Source organism: Pan paniscus, chromosome 7 (genome assembly GCF_029289425.2).
Source record: "Pan paniscus chromosome 7, NHGRI_mPanPan1-v2.0_pri, whole genome shotgun sequence".
Classification (NCBI taxonomy): Eukaryota; Metazoa; Chordata; class Mammalia; order Primates; family Hominidae; genus Pan; species Pan paniscus.
The window spans coordinates 32,013,544-32,027,528 of NC_073256.2; the positions used below are offsets into that span (position 1 = coordinate 32,013,544).

Here is a 13,985-nt window from a genome sequence, read left to right on the forward strand (position 1 = left end):
TGAACACTGGCATACAAGTATCTGTTTGTGCACCTGCTTTCGATTCTTTTGGGTCCATACTTAGAAGTAGAATTGCTGGATCACATGGTAATTCTATGTTTAGCTTTTTGAGGAAGTGACACATTATTTCTACAGCAGTTGCAGCGTTTTACGTTTCCACCAGCAAGCTACAAGGATTCGGATTTTTTCACGTCCTTGCCAACACTTTTTATTTTCCCCTTCAAAAGTTATAGCCATTTTGGTAGTTGTGGAGTGGCATCTCATTGTACTTTGACTTATACTTTCCAAATCCCTAATGATGCTAAACACTTTTTCATGTGATTAATGGTCATTTGTGTATCTCATTTAGAAAAATGTCTATTCAAATCCTCTGCCCATTTTTAAATTGAGTTGTCTATTTTATTGAGCTTCAGGATTATTATTATTATTATTATTTTTTTTTTGAGATGGAGTCTCACTCTGTCACCCAGGCTGGAATGCAGTGGCACGATCTCGCCTCACTGCAAGCTCCACCTCCTGGGTTCACACCATTCTCCTGCCTCAGCCTCCCAAGTAGCTGGGACTACAGGTGCCTGCCACCACGCCCAGCTAATTTTTTGTATTTTTAGTAGAGACGGGGTTTCACCGTGTTAGCCAGGATGGTCTCGATCTCCTGACCTTGTGATCCACCTGCCTTGGTGTCCCAAAGTGCTGGAGGAATTATTTTTATATTTTGGATAGTAAATTCTTATCAGATATATGATTTGCAAGTATTTTCTCTTGTTCTGTGGGTTTTTCAGTCTCTTGATAGTGTCTTTTTATACACACAAGTTTTTAATTTTCATGAAGTTCAATTTATCTATTTCTTCTTTTGTTGCCTATGCTTTTGGTGTCATATGTAAGAAATCATCACCAAATCTAAGATCATGCAAGTTTGCCCATATATTTTCTTCTAAGAGTTTTATAGTCACACATCTTATAGTTATGTATTTAATCCATTTTGAGTTAGTCTTTTGTTTATGGTGTAAGGGTCTAATTTCATTCTTTTGTATGTGGTGATACAGTCTTTCCCATACGATTGTTGAAGATACTGTTCTTTCCCCCATTGAATGGTCTTAGCACCCTTGTGAAAAATCAGTTGGTCATAGAAATAAGAGTTTATTTCTGAACTCTAAATTCTGTTCCATTGGTCTCTGTGTCTGTCCTTACTCCAGTACCATAATATTTTTATTACTGTGCTTTGAGTAAGTTTTGAAATCATGAAACATGGAATCTCTATCCTTTTTGTTCAAGATTGTTTTGGCTATTCATGGTTCCTTGGGATTCCATATGAATTTTAGGATAGGTTTTTCTATTTCTGTAAAAAATGTCATTGGACTTTTGATAGGGATTGCATTTAATCTGTATATATCTTTGGGTAATATTGTCATCACAACAATATTGAGCATTCCAATTCAGGCACATTGATGTCTTTACATCTTTTAAAAATTTATTTCGTCAGTGTTTTGTGATCTTTACCATGTAAGTTTTGTGCCTCTTTTGTTCAATGTATTCGTAAGTATTTTATTCTTTTGGTTGCCATTGTAAATTAAATTTTTTAAAAAAAATTCTTTTTGGATTGTTCATTTCTATTGTATAAACATACAGTTGATTTTTGCGTGCTGGTTTTGTATCCTGCAACTTTGCTGAATTCATTTATTAGCTCTAACAATGAAAAGAGACAGATTCTTTAGGGTTTTCTAGGTATAAGAGTGTATCTACAACAGAGATAATTTTATGTGTTCCTTTCCAATTTGAATGCCTTTCTATCTTTGCATAATTGCTCTGGCTATCGCTTCCAGTGCTATATTGAATAGAAGGTGTGAAAGTGGAATCTTTGTTTTGTTCCTGATCTTAGGGAAGAACTTGCAGTCTTTGACCATTGGGAATGATTTTACTTATGGGTTTTCATATATGGCATATTCATGTTGGGAAAGTTCTCTGTAATTCTTAGTTTATTGAATGTTTGTATCATAAAAGTGTTTGGTATTTTGTCAGTTTTTTCCTGCATCCATTGAAATAATCTTGTAGTTTGGCATATGCTTAAATCCAACATTTGTGCTCATAACCTCACCTTTGCACTCATGATCTTTAAGCACTTACTATTCAGAATTAAAGTCAGTAGTCTGTATGCTCTATGACATTAATATAAAATGTACACATGACGTTAATATAAAAGTTCATTTTATGACACTTGTGGCTTAATTAATATGCTTTTCTCTCTTACTTGTGAGCAACGCAAGTGTAGAGACTCCCTCCGTCATTCATCATATCCTTGGTGTTTAGCACAGTGCCTCACACGTGATGGTGCTCAATGAAACTTTCACGGATAACAAAGAAGTGCTTCCAAACAATGAAACTGAATGTATCTTCTCCACCAAAAGAAGAAAGTAATCTTCTAGAATACTGTAATCTGTCAGTGTTCTGAGTAGCTGTTTTCTGTAATTTTACTCTTACCTCTCCAGGGGTTGCATTTCCTTTCAGCATGTATATATACACATTCTTTTCCTCAGTGGCAAATTAGCGTAAAGCTTTTTAATAAGAGATCCTTCCAGGAAGTATGCATTTTTCACTTTAAACAATTAACATAAAAATATATTTCTAGGCAATACACAGTTTCAAGTAGAAAGTTATCTATTATTAATTTTAGACATATTTGATGACTATCTGAAATTTTGAAATGGGATAAAAATTCTTAATGCTCAAACTTAATATATGTTTTTTGCCCTTGAATATATTCAAAGGGGGTTGGATATCTTTTCTCCAAATACTCTATAGTTACACCCAAGAGATTCTAATACAGGTGAAATAGAAAGTTCATCAGATGAGGTGCTAAGAAGCCACATATTTTCCTAATTGTTGCCACAACACTAAAAATGTGTCTAGCCACTTAGTACATAATTATACAAATGTATAATTTATATGATTATAATATATACATAATACAAATATTTATTTCATGTTTTGTACTCTAGGTTTATTATCAAATAGACTAAAATTCTGTGCCTAAAAACAAATCTGTTTATTGAACAGCATTATAGTAATGAAACTCTTGAGATAGAAGTAAGTGGTGATGCCAGACTGAGAGAAAAGTCAGCTCAATTCTGAACATCTGAGTCATTCAAATTCCAGCCTCAGAACTGTTTAGGAATGTTTGGGACCCAGCTTAGAATACCTCCAATTTTAAACATGTTAGTTTATTTCATGATGAAGCCTAGTATAATAACTTAGCTCATTCTGCAGCAGCATAGTAAACAGGTTGAAAAGAAGTAGGGATTGTGACTAGGTGTGAGCTCTCCCTCAATTTTGCCTGAAAGTGACAGATGAGAAATAAATACACAAATAGTCAATTTGAGAAACACAAAATGAAAACATAGTTGAATTTCTGTTCTTAGTTGATAATTACCCTTTGGAATAGAGAATTCAGAAATTTTCCAACTGGCAGTCAACTCAAATTACAGCGAAAATTGCAAACTTACATCAAAGTGTCTTATGCAATCATAAGCCCTGATTTTGATGAGCCCACTGTTTGTCGAGGTATTAAACATTTAGGAGAAAATTTGTTGTAGTCATCCCACTCAAAATTTGCTCTGGATGTCAGGACTAATGGTGCCACATATGCACCGAGAGAGTATGAAGGTTTATTTACTTACGTAATGAGGGTTAGGAGGGGGGTACCAGAGGCAGTCTTTCAAGCAGATCTGTAAATGGCTTGAAGGTGAGGAAAGAGACTAGCATGGCTTTTATTATAATTAGGGGGTGGGGCCGAGGGGAGGATTCCCACATCTGGGCTGGGGCTTGCATGTTTTGAATGTCCTGCCACACCAAATAAGGGAGCATATGGGCTTTCTTATCAGCTAGCACAGATATGGGGCAGAAGAGTGGGGCTTGAAAGCTTTCAGCTGTTAAACATAAAAAAAAAAATGCAGTCCTAATTTTTATTACAATTTATCCCTGATGCTTGACTGACGACTGAAATACATCATGTTTCATTTAATTAAATTTTAGCTTCAGTGTACCTTAATAGTGCTCTCTCAGGCCTGTCACCTGAAACTGGTAAGGGCAGTGAAAGTTCACTGAACACCTTGTTTGAGAGCCCAGCATTGTGTATTTTGAGAAGTGAAATGAGTGCCTTGGTGATTATGAACAATATCTGGAATTCTGAAGGGTATAAAGGAAGACTTTGTATTGTGGCTTTAGTATGCACTGAGACATATGTAACCTTAACATATTTTTAGTATCTGTGTGGCAAGAGAGTCCCACAGTTATTTTCCTCAAAGGAGCAAATCTTGCATAACTAGTTGTTGCTACCATTGGCAGAATTAGAGGGCTAGACCACTGGCAATGGCCTGTAAAAGTGCATAGATGGAGCCAATTGTTGCCCAAATTGAGTGCCTAAAGTTCAGTTAAATATACTGGCCCTTAGATCACACTCTTTATCAGAATGTCTGGATTAAGGGATGAAAAGCAGCACCTCCTCAGTAAGACACATCATGTATAGTTTTAATACTCTACATAAAGTGTAGTAACCCCCATTGCTGTTCATTCATTAAATCCCAAGGGATTCCCAGGTAGTTAAGGGGTTTGAAGGTTTGAGAAGAGATTGCTAAAGCCTCTACAGTGAAGGATTTTTCTGGGGCGGGGAGAAGGATCACCAATGGGAGTGCCTATTATATTGCAATTTGACCAGATTCTAGAGTTCTTTGGTTTAGAGGACACAATTCCAGAAGGAACAATTTGCAACAGCATAAATAGGCATCAGTAAAATTTATAATGAGAATGTAAACATCAAAATATGTAAAAAATGTAAACATAGAAATATGTTGCCTCCAGATCCTGAAAAGTTCTAAAAGTTGAGCTTCTTTTAACATTGTGGGTTCTGAGAGAGTCGATTGCTATTTCTTAAAGATAGAGAAGTCTTCAGCTTACCCAGTAATTTTCACAAATTTAACTGGTGTGCAGGGCCTTGTCCTATGTGCAGAGAAATGCCTATCTTCTTTTTGGGAGCATTTGCGTGTCCTCAGTGAGTGTGTCAAATGAATCTCCCCAGAGGAGGGTATGATCAGTACAATGCTGTGTCTGTGCTGCTGGAGAAAGTTGGACGTGGTTAAAGCCTAGGCTGCAAGGACTGTGTGCAAGGATAGAGCTGTGCAAGTGCCCTATGAGTAGCTTGGTAAAGACATATTGTGTCCCTTTGAAGGTTAAGGCCAAGCGTGGCTGTTGAAAATGGCACTGAACAGAGGAACATATTAGTAATATCTCTGACTGCAAAGTGCTTACCGAGGAACATATTAGTAACATCTCGGACTGTGAAGTGCTTACTGCTTGCTGATTGGACGTAATCTACTGACTGTATGTTGGGCTTAGGGGCCTTCACAGGTGAGACGATGGCGTTAAGGTTGTGGTAATCCACCATGGGGCACCATTAATTCTTTCTACGTTTAAGAACAGTCCAAACTGGGCTGTTACTGGAGAAACAGTGGGGATAAACATCTTCCGACATTGGACTTTATAATAGGTTTCACTCCTCAAAGACTGTGCTTTAATTTATATCAATTTGTATTAAGTATTTTAGCTGGACAGTAGGGAGGGAGGTCTATAGAGCTCCAACTTACCAAGCCTATTTTACATGACAAGGACTCCATCTAGTTACAGCTTATTATGCGATGGGTCAGTGTCCGTGTCCACAGAACATGTTTTAGAGTAATGGGTTATATGATTATGAAGAATTTAGGCAATGTATTTTTTGCAGTGGTTATGTTGAGGCAGTTCTCTTTTATGTTCAATAATTCTCTTCAGATTTTACGTATATCTTGGTTAAATTTAATGGGATTCTTGAGTATAACTGTAATTTGAATTCAGTATTAATTAGTGTCATAAAATTTTGCCAATTGTTCCATCTCAGTACATGCTAAATTAATTTAGAACCTACATTGTACAGGGGAAAAACAAATACTTTTATGTTTTTGTTATACAAATTATATGAATAAATTTTTCATTCCTGATTGAGTCAAATTATGCCCACTGTTTTGGGTTTTTGTTTCCTCCTTGGTATCTAGGATTTATATATGTGTGTATTTGGTTATAGGATATAATTTGTTGGGAGAGAGTTATGTTTTCCCTGCTCATATTTTTAAGCTTCTTCCTGTTAGAAAGTCTCAAATTATTATCTTTAAGGTTAGAGGCTTCACCCATGACAATTGTTGCTTTATTGGATTTAAGGAAGCCAGTTGATTAAAATTAAGTCCTTGGATGTGCCACAGGAGGTGGGGACATAGGGGTGGAAGCATGAATGTTTATTCCTGTAACACTGAGGATCAGGTTCTATAGAAATAAAAAAAAAAGTGTAATTCCTACGCTCACACACTCAACAATTTGTTTTTTAAAAAATAGGTTGCATTTCTTTGTGCGTCCAGTGAACCAACTCCCTGGGAGTTGGCTCCTTTCCTCAAATTCACTGGTCACTTTGACCTTCAGTAACTCAGCACAGCTGCTGCTCCGTACTAAGGATGACCACATGGCCACCCAGGAATCAATGACTTCTCCTTTCTCTAATCAAAGGCTATCCTTTTTCATCCCAAGCCACATGTTTCAGTGAGTCACAGCCATTCCAGCAAATCTCACTTCACTGACACCAATTCTGAAGGAAAAAACAAACTGTGTTTTCGTACTCTCTTACACAGTCACTCAACATTTATGACACCATATGTGTGGGGTTTTCCCTGCTACACCAAGCAATTCTGCAGTGGATACAAACTGGGTGTCCTAGAATTCATTCAATTCTGACATATCTACCTGGAGTTAAAGTCAGATCCCACAGGTTAAGAGCTCAGTCCTACAAGGCTGCCCCCACTGCAGATTCCTATAGCAGGTAATATTAACAGGTTGTCATCTACACTTCTGACTGACCTGCTATAAATCCAGGGTTCCCAGGACCCTCTCCTCAGGTTCAATTAATTTGTTAGAGCAGCTCACAGGCTTAGAGAAACACATTTGCTGGTTTATTATAAAGGATATTACCAAAGAAACAGATGAAGAGATGCACAGGGCAAGGTGTGGGGGAAGGAGTGTGGAGCTTCCATGCCCTCTCCAGGTGTACCATCCTCCAGGTACCCCCATGTGTTCAACAACCCAGACGCCCTCCAAACCCTGTCCTTTAGGTTTTCTGTGGAGACTTCATCACGTAGGCATGATTAAGTAAATCTTTGGCCATTGTTGACTGACTCAACCTTCCGCCCTACTCCCCTCCCCAGAGGTTGAGGGGGTGGGACTGAAAGTTCCAACCTTTTATTACAGGTTGGTTCCTCTGGCAACCGGCTCCCATTCCGAGGCTATCCAGAAGCCCACAAGGAATCACTGCACTAGAACAAAAGAGACTCCTATTGCCTAGGACATTTTAAGGGATTTAGGAGCTCTGTGCCAGACTCTCCTATCATTCATTAAATGACAACGGTGTTAGGAGCTTTGTGCCAGAAACCAGGGGTCAAAGAACAAATATTAGAACAAAAGAGTCTCCTAGCACCGCCACATAAAAGGTGTAAGGAGCTCTAATTGAGGAACTGGGAGCATATATATATATATATATATATATATATATATATATATATACATACATATATATATATATACATACATATATATATACATATATATATATATATACACATATATATATATACACACACACATATCTACCTGGACTTAAAGTCAGATACCACAGGTCTGACTTTATATATATATATATATATTTATATAATACATATTTATATATTATATATTTAATATAGTATATTTTATATTATATATTTATAATATATTTAATATATTATAAAAAATATATACACATACATATGTATGTATGTATATTTATATATCTTATTATATCACAATATTAGAGATTATTTTGGGGCAATAGCGGCTTAGGTAGCAGCAGCAGCAAAAACATTTTGTAGTGTCCTAGTGAGCCCACTGCTTTTAGAAGTGTGGCCCTCTGCATAGCACATTGTGAGTGCTCCAGGTGAGTACCCAGTGTGCCCATATATTACATGTTGTATCAGTGATTTCCTAAGCACTCTCTAGAATGGTGGCCAGTGCCTGGTTGAGACAAACAACAATGGTGACAGGATAGGAGGTATTCCTCTTAGCCTAGTATCAGTCATGGACTATGCTGGGCTCCAGACACGTGAGTTAATCTCAGACACATGCTCTAGGCTGAGACACATGACCCAGGATCACTTTAAGGAAGGCCCCAATCCCATATTCTCATATGCCAATTATCAGCTTCTAATTTAAGTTGGTTACTTTTTTTTTATGTTTTTATTTCTTTGAGACAGAGTTTTGCTCTGTTGTCCAGGCTGGAGTGCAGTGGCGCAATCTCGGCTCACTGCAGCCTCTGCCTCCCTGGTTCACACCATTCTCCTGCCTCAGCCTCCCGAGTAGCTGGGACTACAGGCGCCCGCCACCACGCGCGGCTAATTTTTGTATTTTTAGTAGAGACAGGGTTTCGCCGTGTTAGCCAGGATGGTCTCGATCTCCTGACCTCGTGATCTGCCCGCGTCGGACTCCCAAAGTGCTGGGATTACAGGCGTGAGCCACCGCGCCCGGCAGGTTGGTTACATTTTTAACCGAAGCTTACACAAAGCAGCACAGTTGAAAGCACAAGCTTGCCAGAAGGGGGCACAGCCAGTTAGCAGGCAAAGCAAGAGCCCTCAGTGGTGGGGGTTATTGCCTGGACTTCCTGCTCACTGTGCCCATCCCTGAAGTCATCTTGCAGAGGTGAGATGGACTCCCATGCAAAATATAGCTGAGATGACAAAACTGACGATTGATGCATATGGAAGACAAGAAAGGATAAATGTCTCTTCTCTAAATAGGTCTTGCATAATGGGTTTCAAACTTTTAAGATCCTATTTTAATTTACATTAGGCAGTATTAACTATTTTAACTGGAGGGTAGAGGTGAAAGCCCCCACACACCAGGAGGGTATGAAAAGGTTTACTATGCTCATAATCAGGCTTTCTGAGAAAAAGTGGGACAGCCTCTAAAAATGGCAAGAGAATGGATTGTTTTCTATTGTGATGAGGGGGTGAGGATGGGTGAGGGCTCCCCAGCATGCACTGAGTCTTGCATGATTTGAGCTTCCCACCAGTACTGAACTAAGGGGTACCCCAGCTTTCTTATCAGCTTTCCCCCATGTAGGGCAGGAGAAGAGAAAGCGGTGAAACCTTAAAGTTGTCAGTAGTCAAACATCAAAAATGGAGTCAGACTCTATTACAAAGTATTTACTAATCTCTCAACTCTTTGCAAGGAATTAAGACATCTGCATGCCTGGGAGATCTCATTCAGTCAGGGTCAAATTTTATCCCTCACTTTCAGTGTTAGCTCATAATTGCTCTCAGCTAACCACACATTTTCTCCTTAAATTTCCATTTGTTCAATATCAGTGCACTTTGAATAAACATACATATACAAATGACATCATTCAGAGGAAAAAAACGGAACCATTTGCTTCTAAATAGGTACCTTAAAGTTAGTCTGTCCCAAACAAAACTCTTGCTGTTCCCCCAATCCTGTCTCTGTTCCAGCCTTCCCCATTTCAGTAAATAGAAGTAATATCTATCCATTCATTTAGTCAAGGCAACCATCTTGGTACTAAATTTCACCGCTTTTCTTTCTCTGATGTACCATGTCCAATCCAACAGCTAACCCTGTATTTTCTTCATCCAAGATTTATCTAATCCAATCCATTTAAAGGTCTTTATATGCACTGTCACCCACCTTATTTCAGGCTTAAACTTTTGAATTACATGTCTAACTGGTTTTCCTGCTTCTGTTCATCACCCTGTAATCCAGTCTACATAATGAAGGTAGGGTAATCTTTCAAAGATGTGCATCAGATTACTGGGCAGAATCTATTCTATCGCTTCCCATAGAATAACACCCAACCTCTTTATCAGGCCATGCAAGGTCCTCCGTGATTTGTCCTCTGCCTTCTTCTCTCTCCCTCGCTTCTCCTCACTCTCTTCATGTTTTCCGTTTTGTTTTCCTATCTAAAAAAGACTTACTGTAGTTCATGCAATCTGAAGTCCACACATCAAAGGCAGCTAGGAAAAAAAAATTAATGCATTTTAAAAATTTTAGAAAAACTCTGTGTGTGAGTGTGTGTGTGGGTGGGTGAAGAGAGTAGGATGGATACGCAAAGTTCTAGTCCCATGGGGTCTCTGCAAGAGAAGGGATTGGAGAAAAAACAAAGTCCACTCTCCCTAGAGAATAATAAATTCATCTCTTAAATGCATTTTTTTCTATAGCCTCTGGAGGTCATCAAAAAGCGCTTCTAAGCTCTTTTTCCAACGGTCGGGATATGGTAATGCACATCCCTGCAGAGATTTTCTCTTTTAAGGAAGTGGTAGTGAGAAAAAACAAAACAAAATGAAACATTTTGCATACACTTTCTTCAAGAGAACACCAGTATACTAATATGGTATAGGTACATGTGATGGTTAATACTAAATGTCAACTTGATTGGATTGAAGGATGCAAAGTATTAATCCTGGGTGTGTCTGTGAGGGTGTTGCCAAAGGAGATTAACATTTGAGTCAGTGGACTGGGGAAGGCAGACCCAAACTTAATCTGAATGGGCACCATTTAATCAGCTGCCAGCGAATATAAAGCAGGCAGAAAAATGTGAAAAGGTTAGACTGGCCTGGGCTCCCAGCCTATATATTTCTCCCATACCGGATGCTTCCTACCCTTGAACATCAGACTCAAAGTTCATCAATTTTAGAACTCAAACTGCTTCTCCTTGCTCTTTAGCCTGCAAACAGCCTATTGTGGGATCTTGTGATTGTGTGAGTTAATACTTAATAAACTTCCATATATATATATATTTTTTCCATTCATTCTGTCCCTCTAGAGAACCCTGACTAATACAGTACAGGAACTGACAGATTTTGTGGATTCGGTTCTATAATATTTCAGTAATGCTAATATCTCAATAAAGTGAGTCATACAATTTTTTTTGTTTCCCAGTGCATATAAAAGTTATGTTTACAATATACTGTGGTCTATATATATATATATGTGGTGTAATAGCATTATGTCTAAAACTGTACATACCTTAATTAAAAATACTTTATTGCTGAAAATGCTAATGGTCATCTAAGTCTTCAGTGAGTTGTAATCTTTTTGCCGGTGGAGGGTCCTGCCTTGATGTTGATGGCTGCTGACTGATCAGGGTGGTGGTGGCTGAAAGTTGAGGTGTCTGTGACAGTTTTTTAAAATAAGACAATAATGAAATTTGCTGCATCAATAGTTGATTCTTCCTTTTATGAAAGATTTCCGTGCAGCATGCGATGCTGTTTGATAGCATTTTACCCAAAGGGGAACTTTTTTCAAACTTGGAGTCAATTCTCTCAAACTGTGCAGCTGTTTATCAACTAAGTTTATGGAATATTCCAAATCCACTGGTGTCATCACAACAATTTTCACAGCATCTTCATCAGGAGTAGATTTCATCTCAAGAAGCCGCTTTCTTTGCTCATCCATAAGAAGCAACTCTCTGTTGGTTCAGGTTTTCTCACAAAATTGCAGCAAGTCAATCACATCCTCAGATTCCACTTATAATTCTAGTTCTCTTGCTATTTCTATCATATCTGCGACAACTTCCTGTACTGAAGTCTTAAACCCCTCAAAGTAATCCAGGAGGGTTGGAATCAACTTTTTCCAATACGTAAAAAAATGCAATATATGTTAGGCACAATAAAGTGAAGCACTATAAAACAAGGTATGCATTTATTTAATATTTTCATGTCAGAGGATTGACAACAAAGACAAACCTATTAATTCTTTAGCGAAATATCGATTAAAAAAGAAGCAACACTATTGCATCTTTCTGTTAGAGAGTCGGTGTCTCTGAGTTCAATGTCTTTGGAGATGGAGACTGTGCTCAATGCCTGAGGCTGCATGGTGAAAATTGTCTTGAGTGTCCTTGGCTTTTTCAGTACAGGCCCTCAGTAACCACCCACCCAAGGAGCTTGCCCTGGCAAAACTGGCTGGCTTATTGGATAAACATGCACTGGATGACATCCTGGACAGCTATCATGGTCACTCACAGGGTCCAAGAGAGCTGCCGTTCATCTAGGAGCTGGCTGAATGATTGCTGTTCTGGTTGGATTTCTGTCTGTATGTTCTGTTGAGCACTGGTAGAAAGTGTCTGAGTGCCTGATACCAGCAGGGATAAGCAGGTGTCTTGCTTCAGCAGGTTCTTTGCTTTGTTGGTACTGTTCTATTGCATCAGCTGCATATTCTGTCCTGGGCCATTCTGGGTCTGCTGGATTCGCTCCTGTGGCTGGATCTAGACAGTGCGAACTGCTGAACTTACCCAACCTGCAGCTTCCCTGTTTGGCTCTTCTGAGGCTGCGCTGTAAAGATCTGCCTGAGCCGGATGGTGGTCATGGAGCTGGTGGTCTGCTAGTTTTGCTGCTGCCTGTGGGCCTGAACAGGGCTGGGCTACTGAACCAGGGTGAAATAGTACTGGATGGACTCAGCGGGAAGCCCAGATTGGTGCAGCTGCTCCTCATCTATGGCAGTCTTGATCATTTCTTGGAGAGTATCAATGAAAAAGTTATACTGACCACATTTTGTAATTGTCATGATGATATCATTTGACTGTAGAATTTGGCACTTGTTTTCCTCTGCGAGATTCTGGGATATGTACCGGGCACAATAAAAACACATTGCAAAACAGCATGGAACAAAGATTTACCCTTCAAGCTGGTAGAAGTCATGCTTTATGGGTGCAAGATTCCTGATGAGAGAACTACAATGACTGCAGGTATATATACCATAGCTTAGCTGGAGTGCAGAGGTAGGCACATTGAGATGTGATGAGGGAATATTCCAAAGGGCAACTTTCGCTCAAAAACTTTTGGTTGGTTCAACAGAAACTTTCTTGGAACTGTGCACACACCCAGGCTCTTCCTACCCAATCCTCCCTTTTCTTTCTCCCACAGTATGTCTCAAAACCACATTATAATCTGAAACCTTTCCCGACGGTCTATTATTTTCCTCCCCTCTTAATAAATCTCTTACACCTCTAATTCCATTTTAGCTTCTGCATTTTGGTGTACCCAAACTATGCAGTACACTCTGTAAAATAATTCATTTATTCACTCAATAAAGATTCTTGAGGAACTCCTGGAACTCTAAATACTAGGAATTTAAGTACTAAGATGTGGCACTGCCTTCAATGAACTTAGCATTTTCTTAGATCAGAAAAATATTTAACAAATATGTGTAATACAATGTGATCAATATAGTAGCAAAAATATTCTGCATATAATCAGAGATCTTGGCAGGTATAGGAAAATTTTTTCAAGACAAGGTGACCCCTGAGCAAAGTCTTCATGGATGTGTTTCTGGAACATAAAGAATGAAGAAATAGGCCTAGCATGGTGGCTTACACCTGTAATCCCAGCACTTTGAGAGGCTGAGGCCAAAGGATTGCTTGAGGCTAGAAGATCAAGACCAGACTAGGAAACATAGCAAGACTCTCATGTCTATAAAAAATTAAAAAAAAAAAGAATGAAGAAGTTAAAAACAGATACATGGCTATAGAACAAACCATAGGGTAGCAGCCCTGTAAGCTTAAGTTGTACTTTGTAATTTGTAAAGGTGCATTAGTTTGCTAGGGCTGCTGTAACAAAGTGCCACCAACTGGATGTCAAAACAACATACGTGTATTGTCTCTGAGTTCCGAAGGCTGGAAGTCCAAAATCGAGGTATCAGCAGGGTTTGTTCCTTGTGAGGGCTGTGAGGGAGAATCTGTTCCATGCCTCTCTTCTAGTTTCTGGTGGTTTGCTGAAAATTTTTGGTGTTCCTTGGCTTGTAGGAACGTCACCCTGATTTCTTCTTTCACATTCATATTTTATTCTACCCATGTTCATATCCCTATCCAAATTTTCCCTCTT

At 38.8% G+C, this 13,985-nt stretch overlaps 1 protein-coding gene across 1 annotated transcript in view; it reads right to left on the minus strand.

Annotated features, from left to right (window-relative positions):
• DLC1 (DLC1 Rho GTPase activating protein) overlaps positions 1-13,985 on the minus strand; it is a 527,425-nt gene that overhangs the window by 494,517 nt on the left and 18,923 nt on the right. The window lies entirely within an intron of this gene.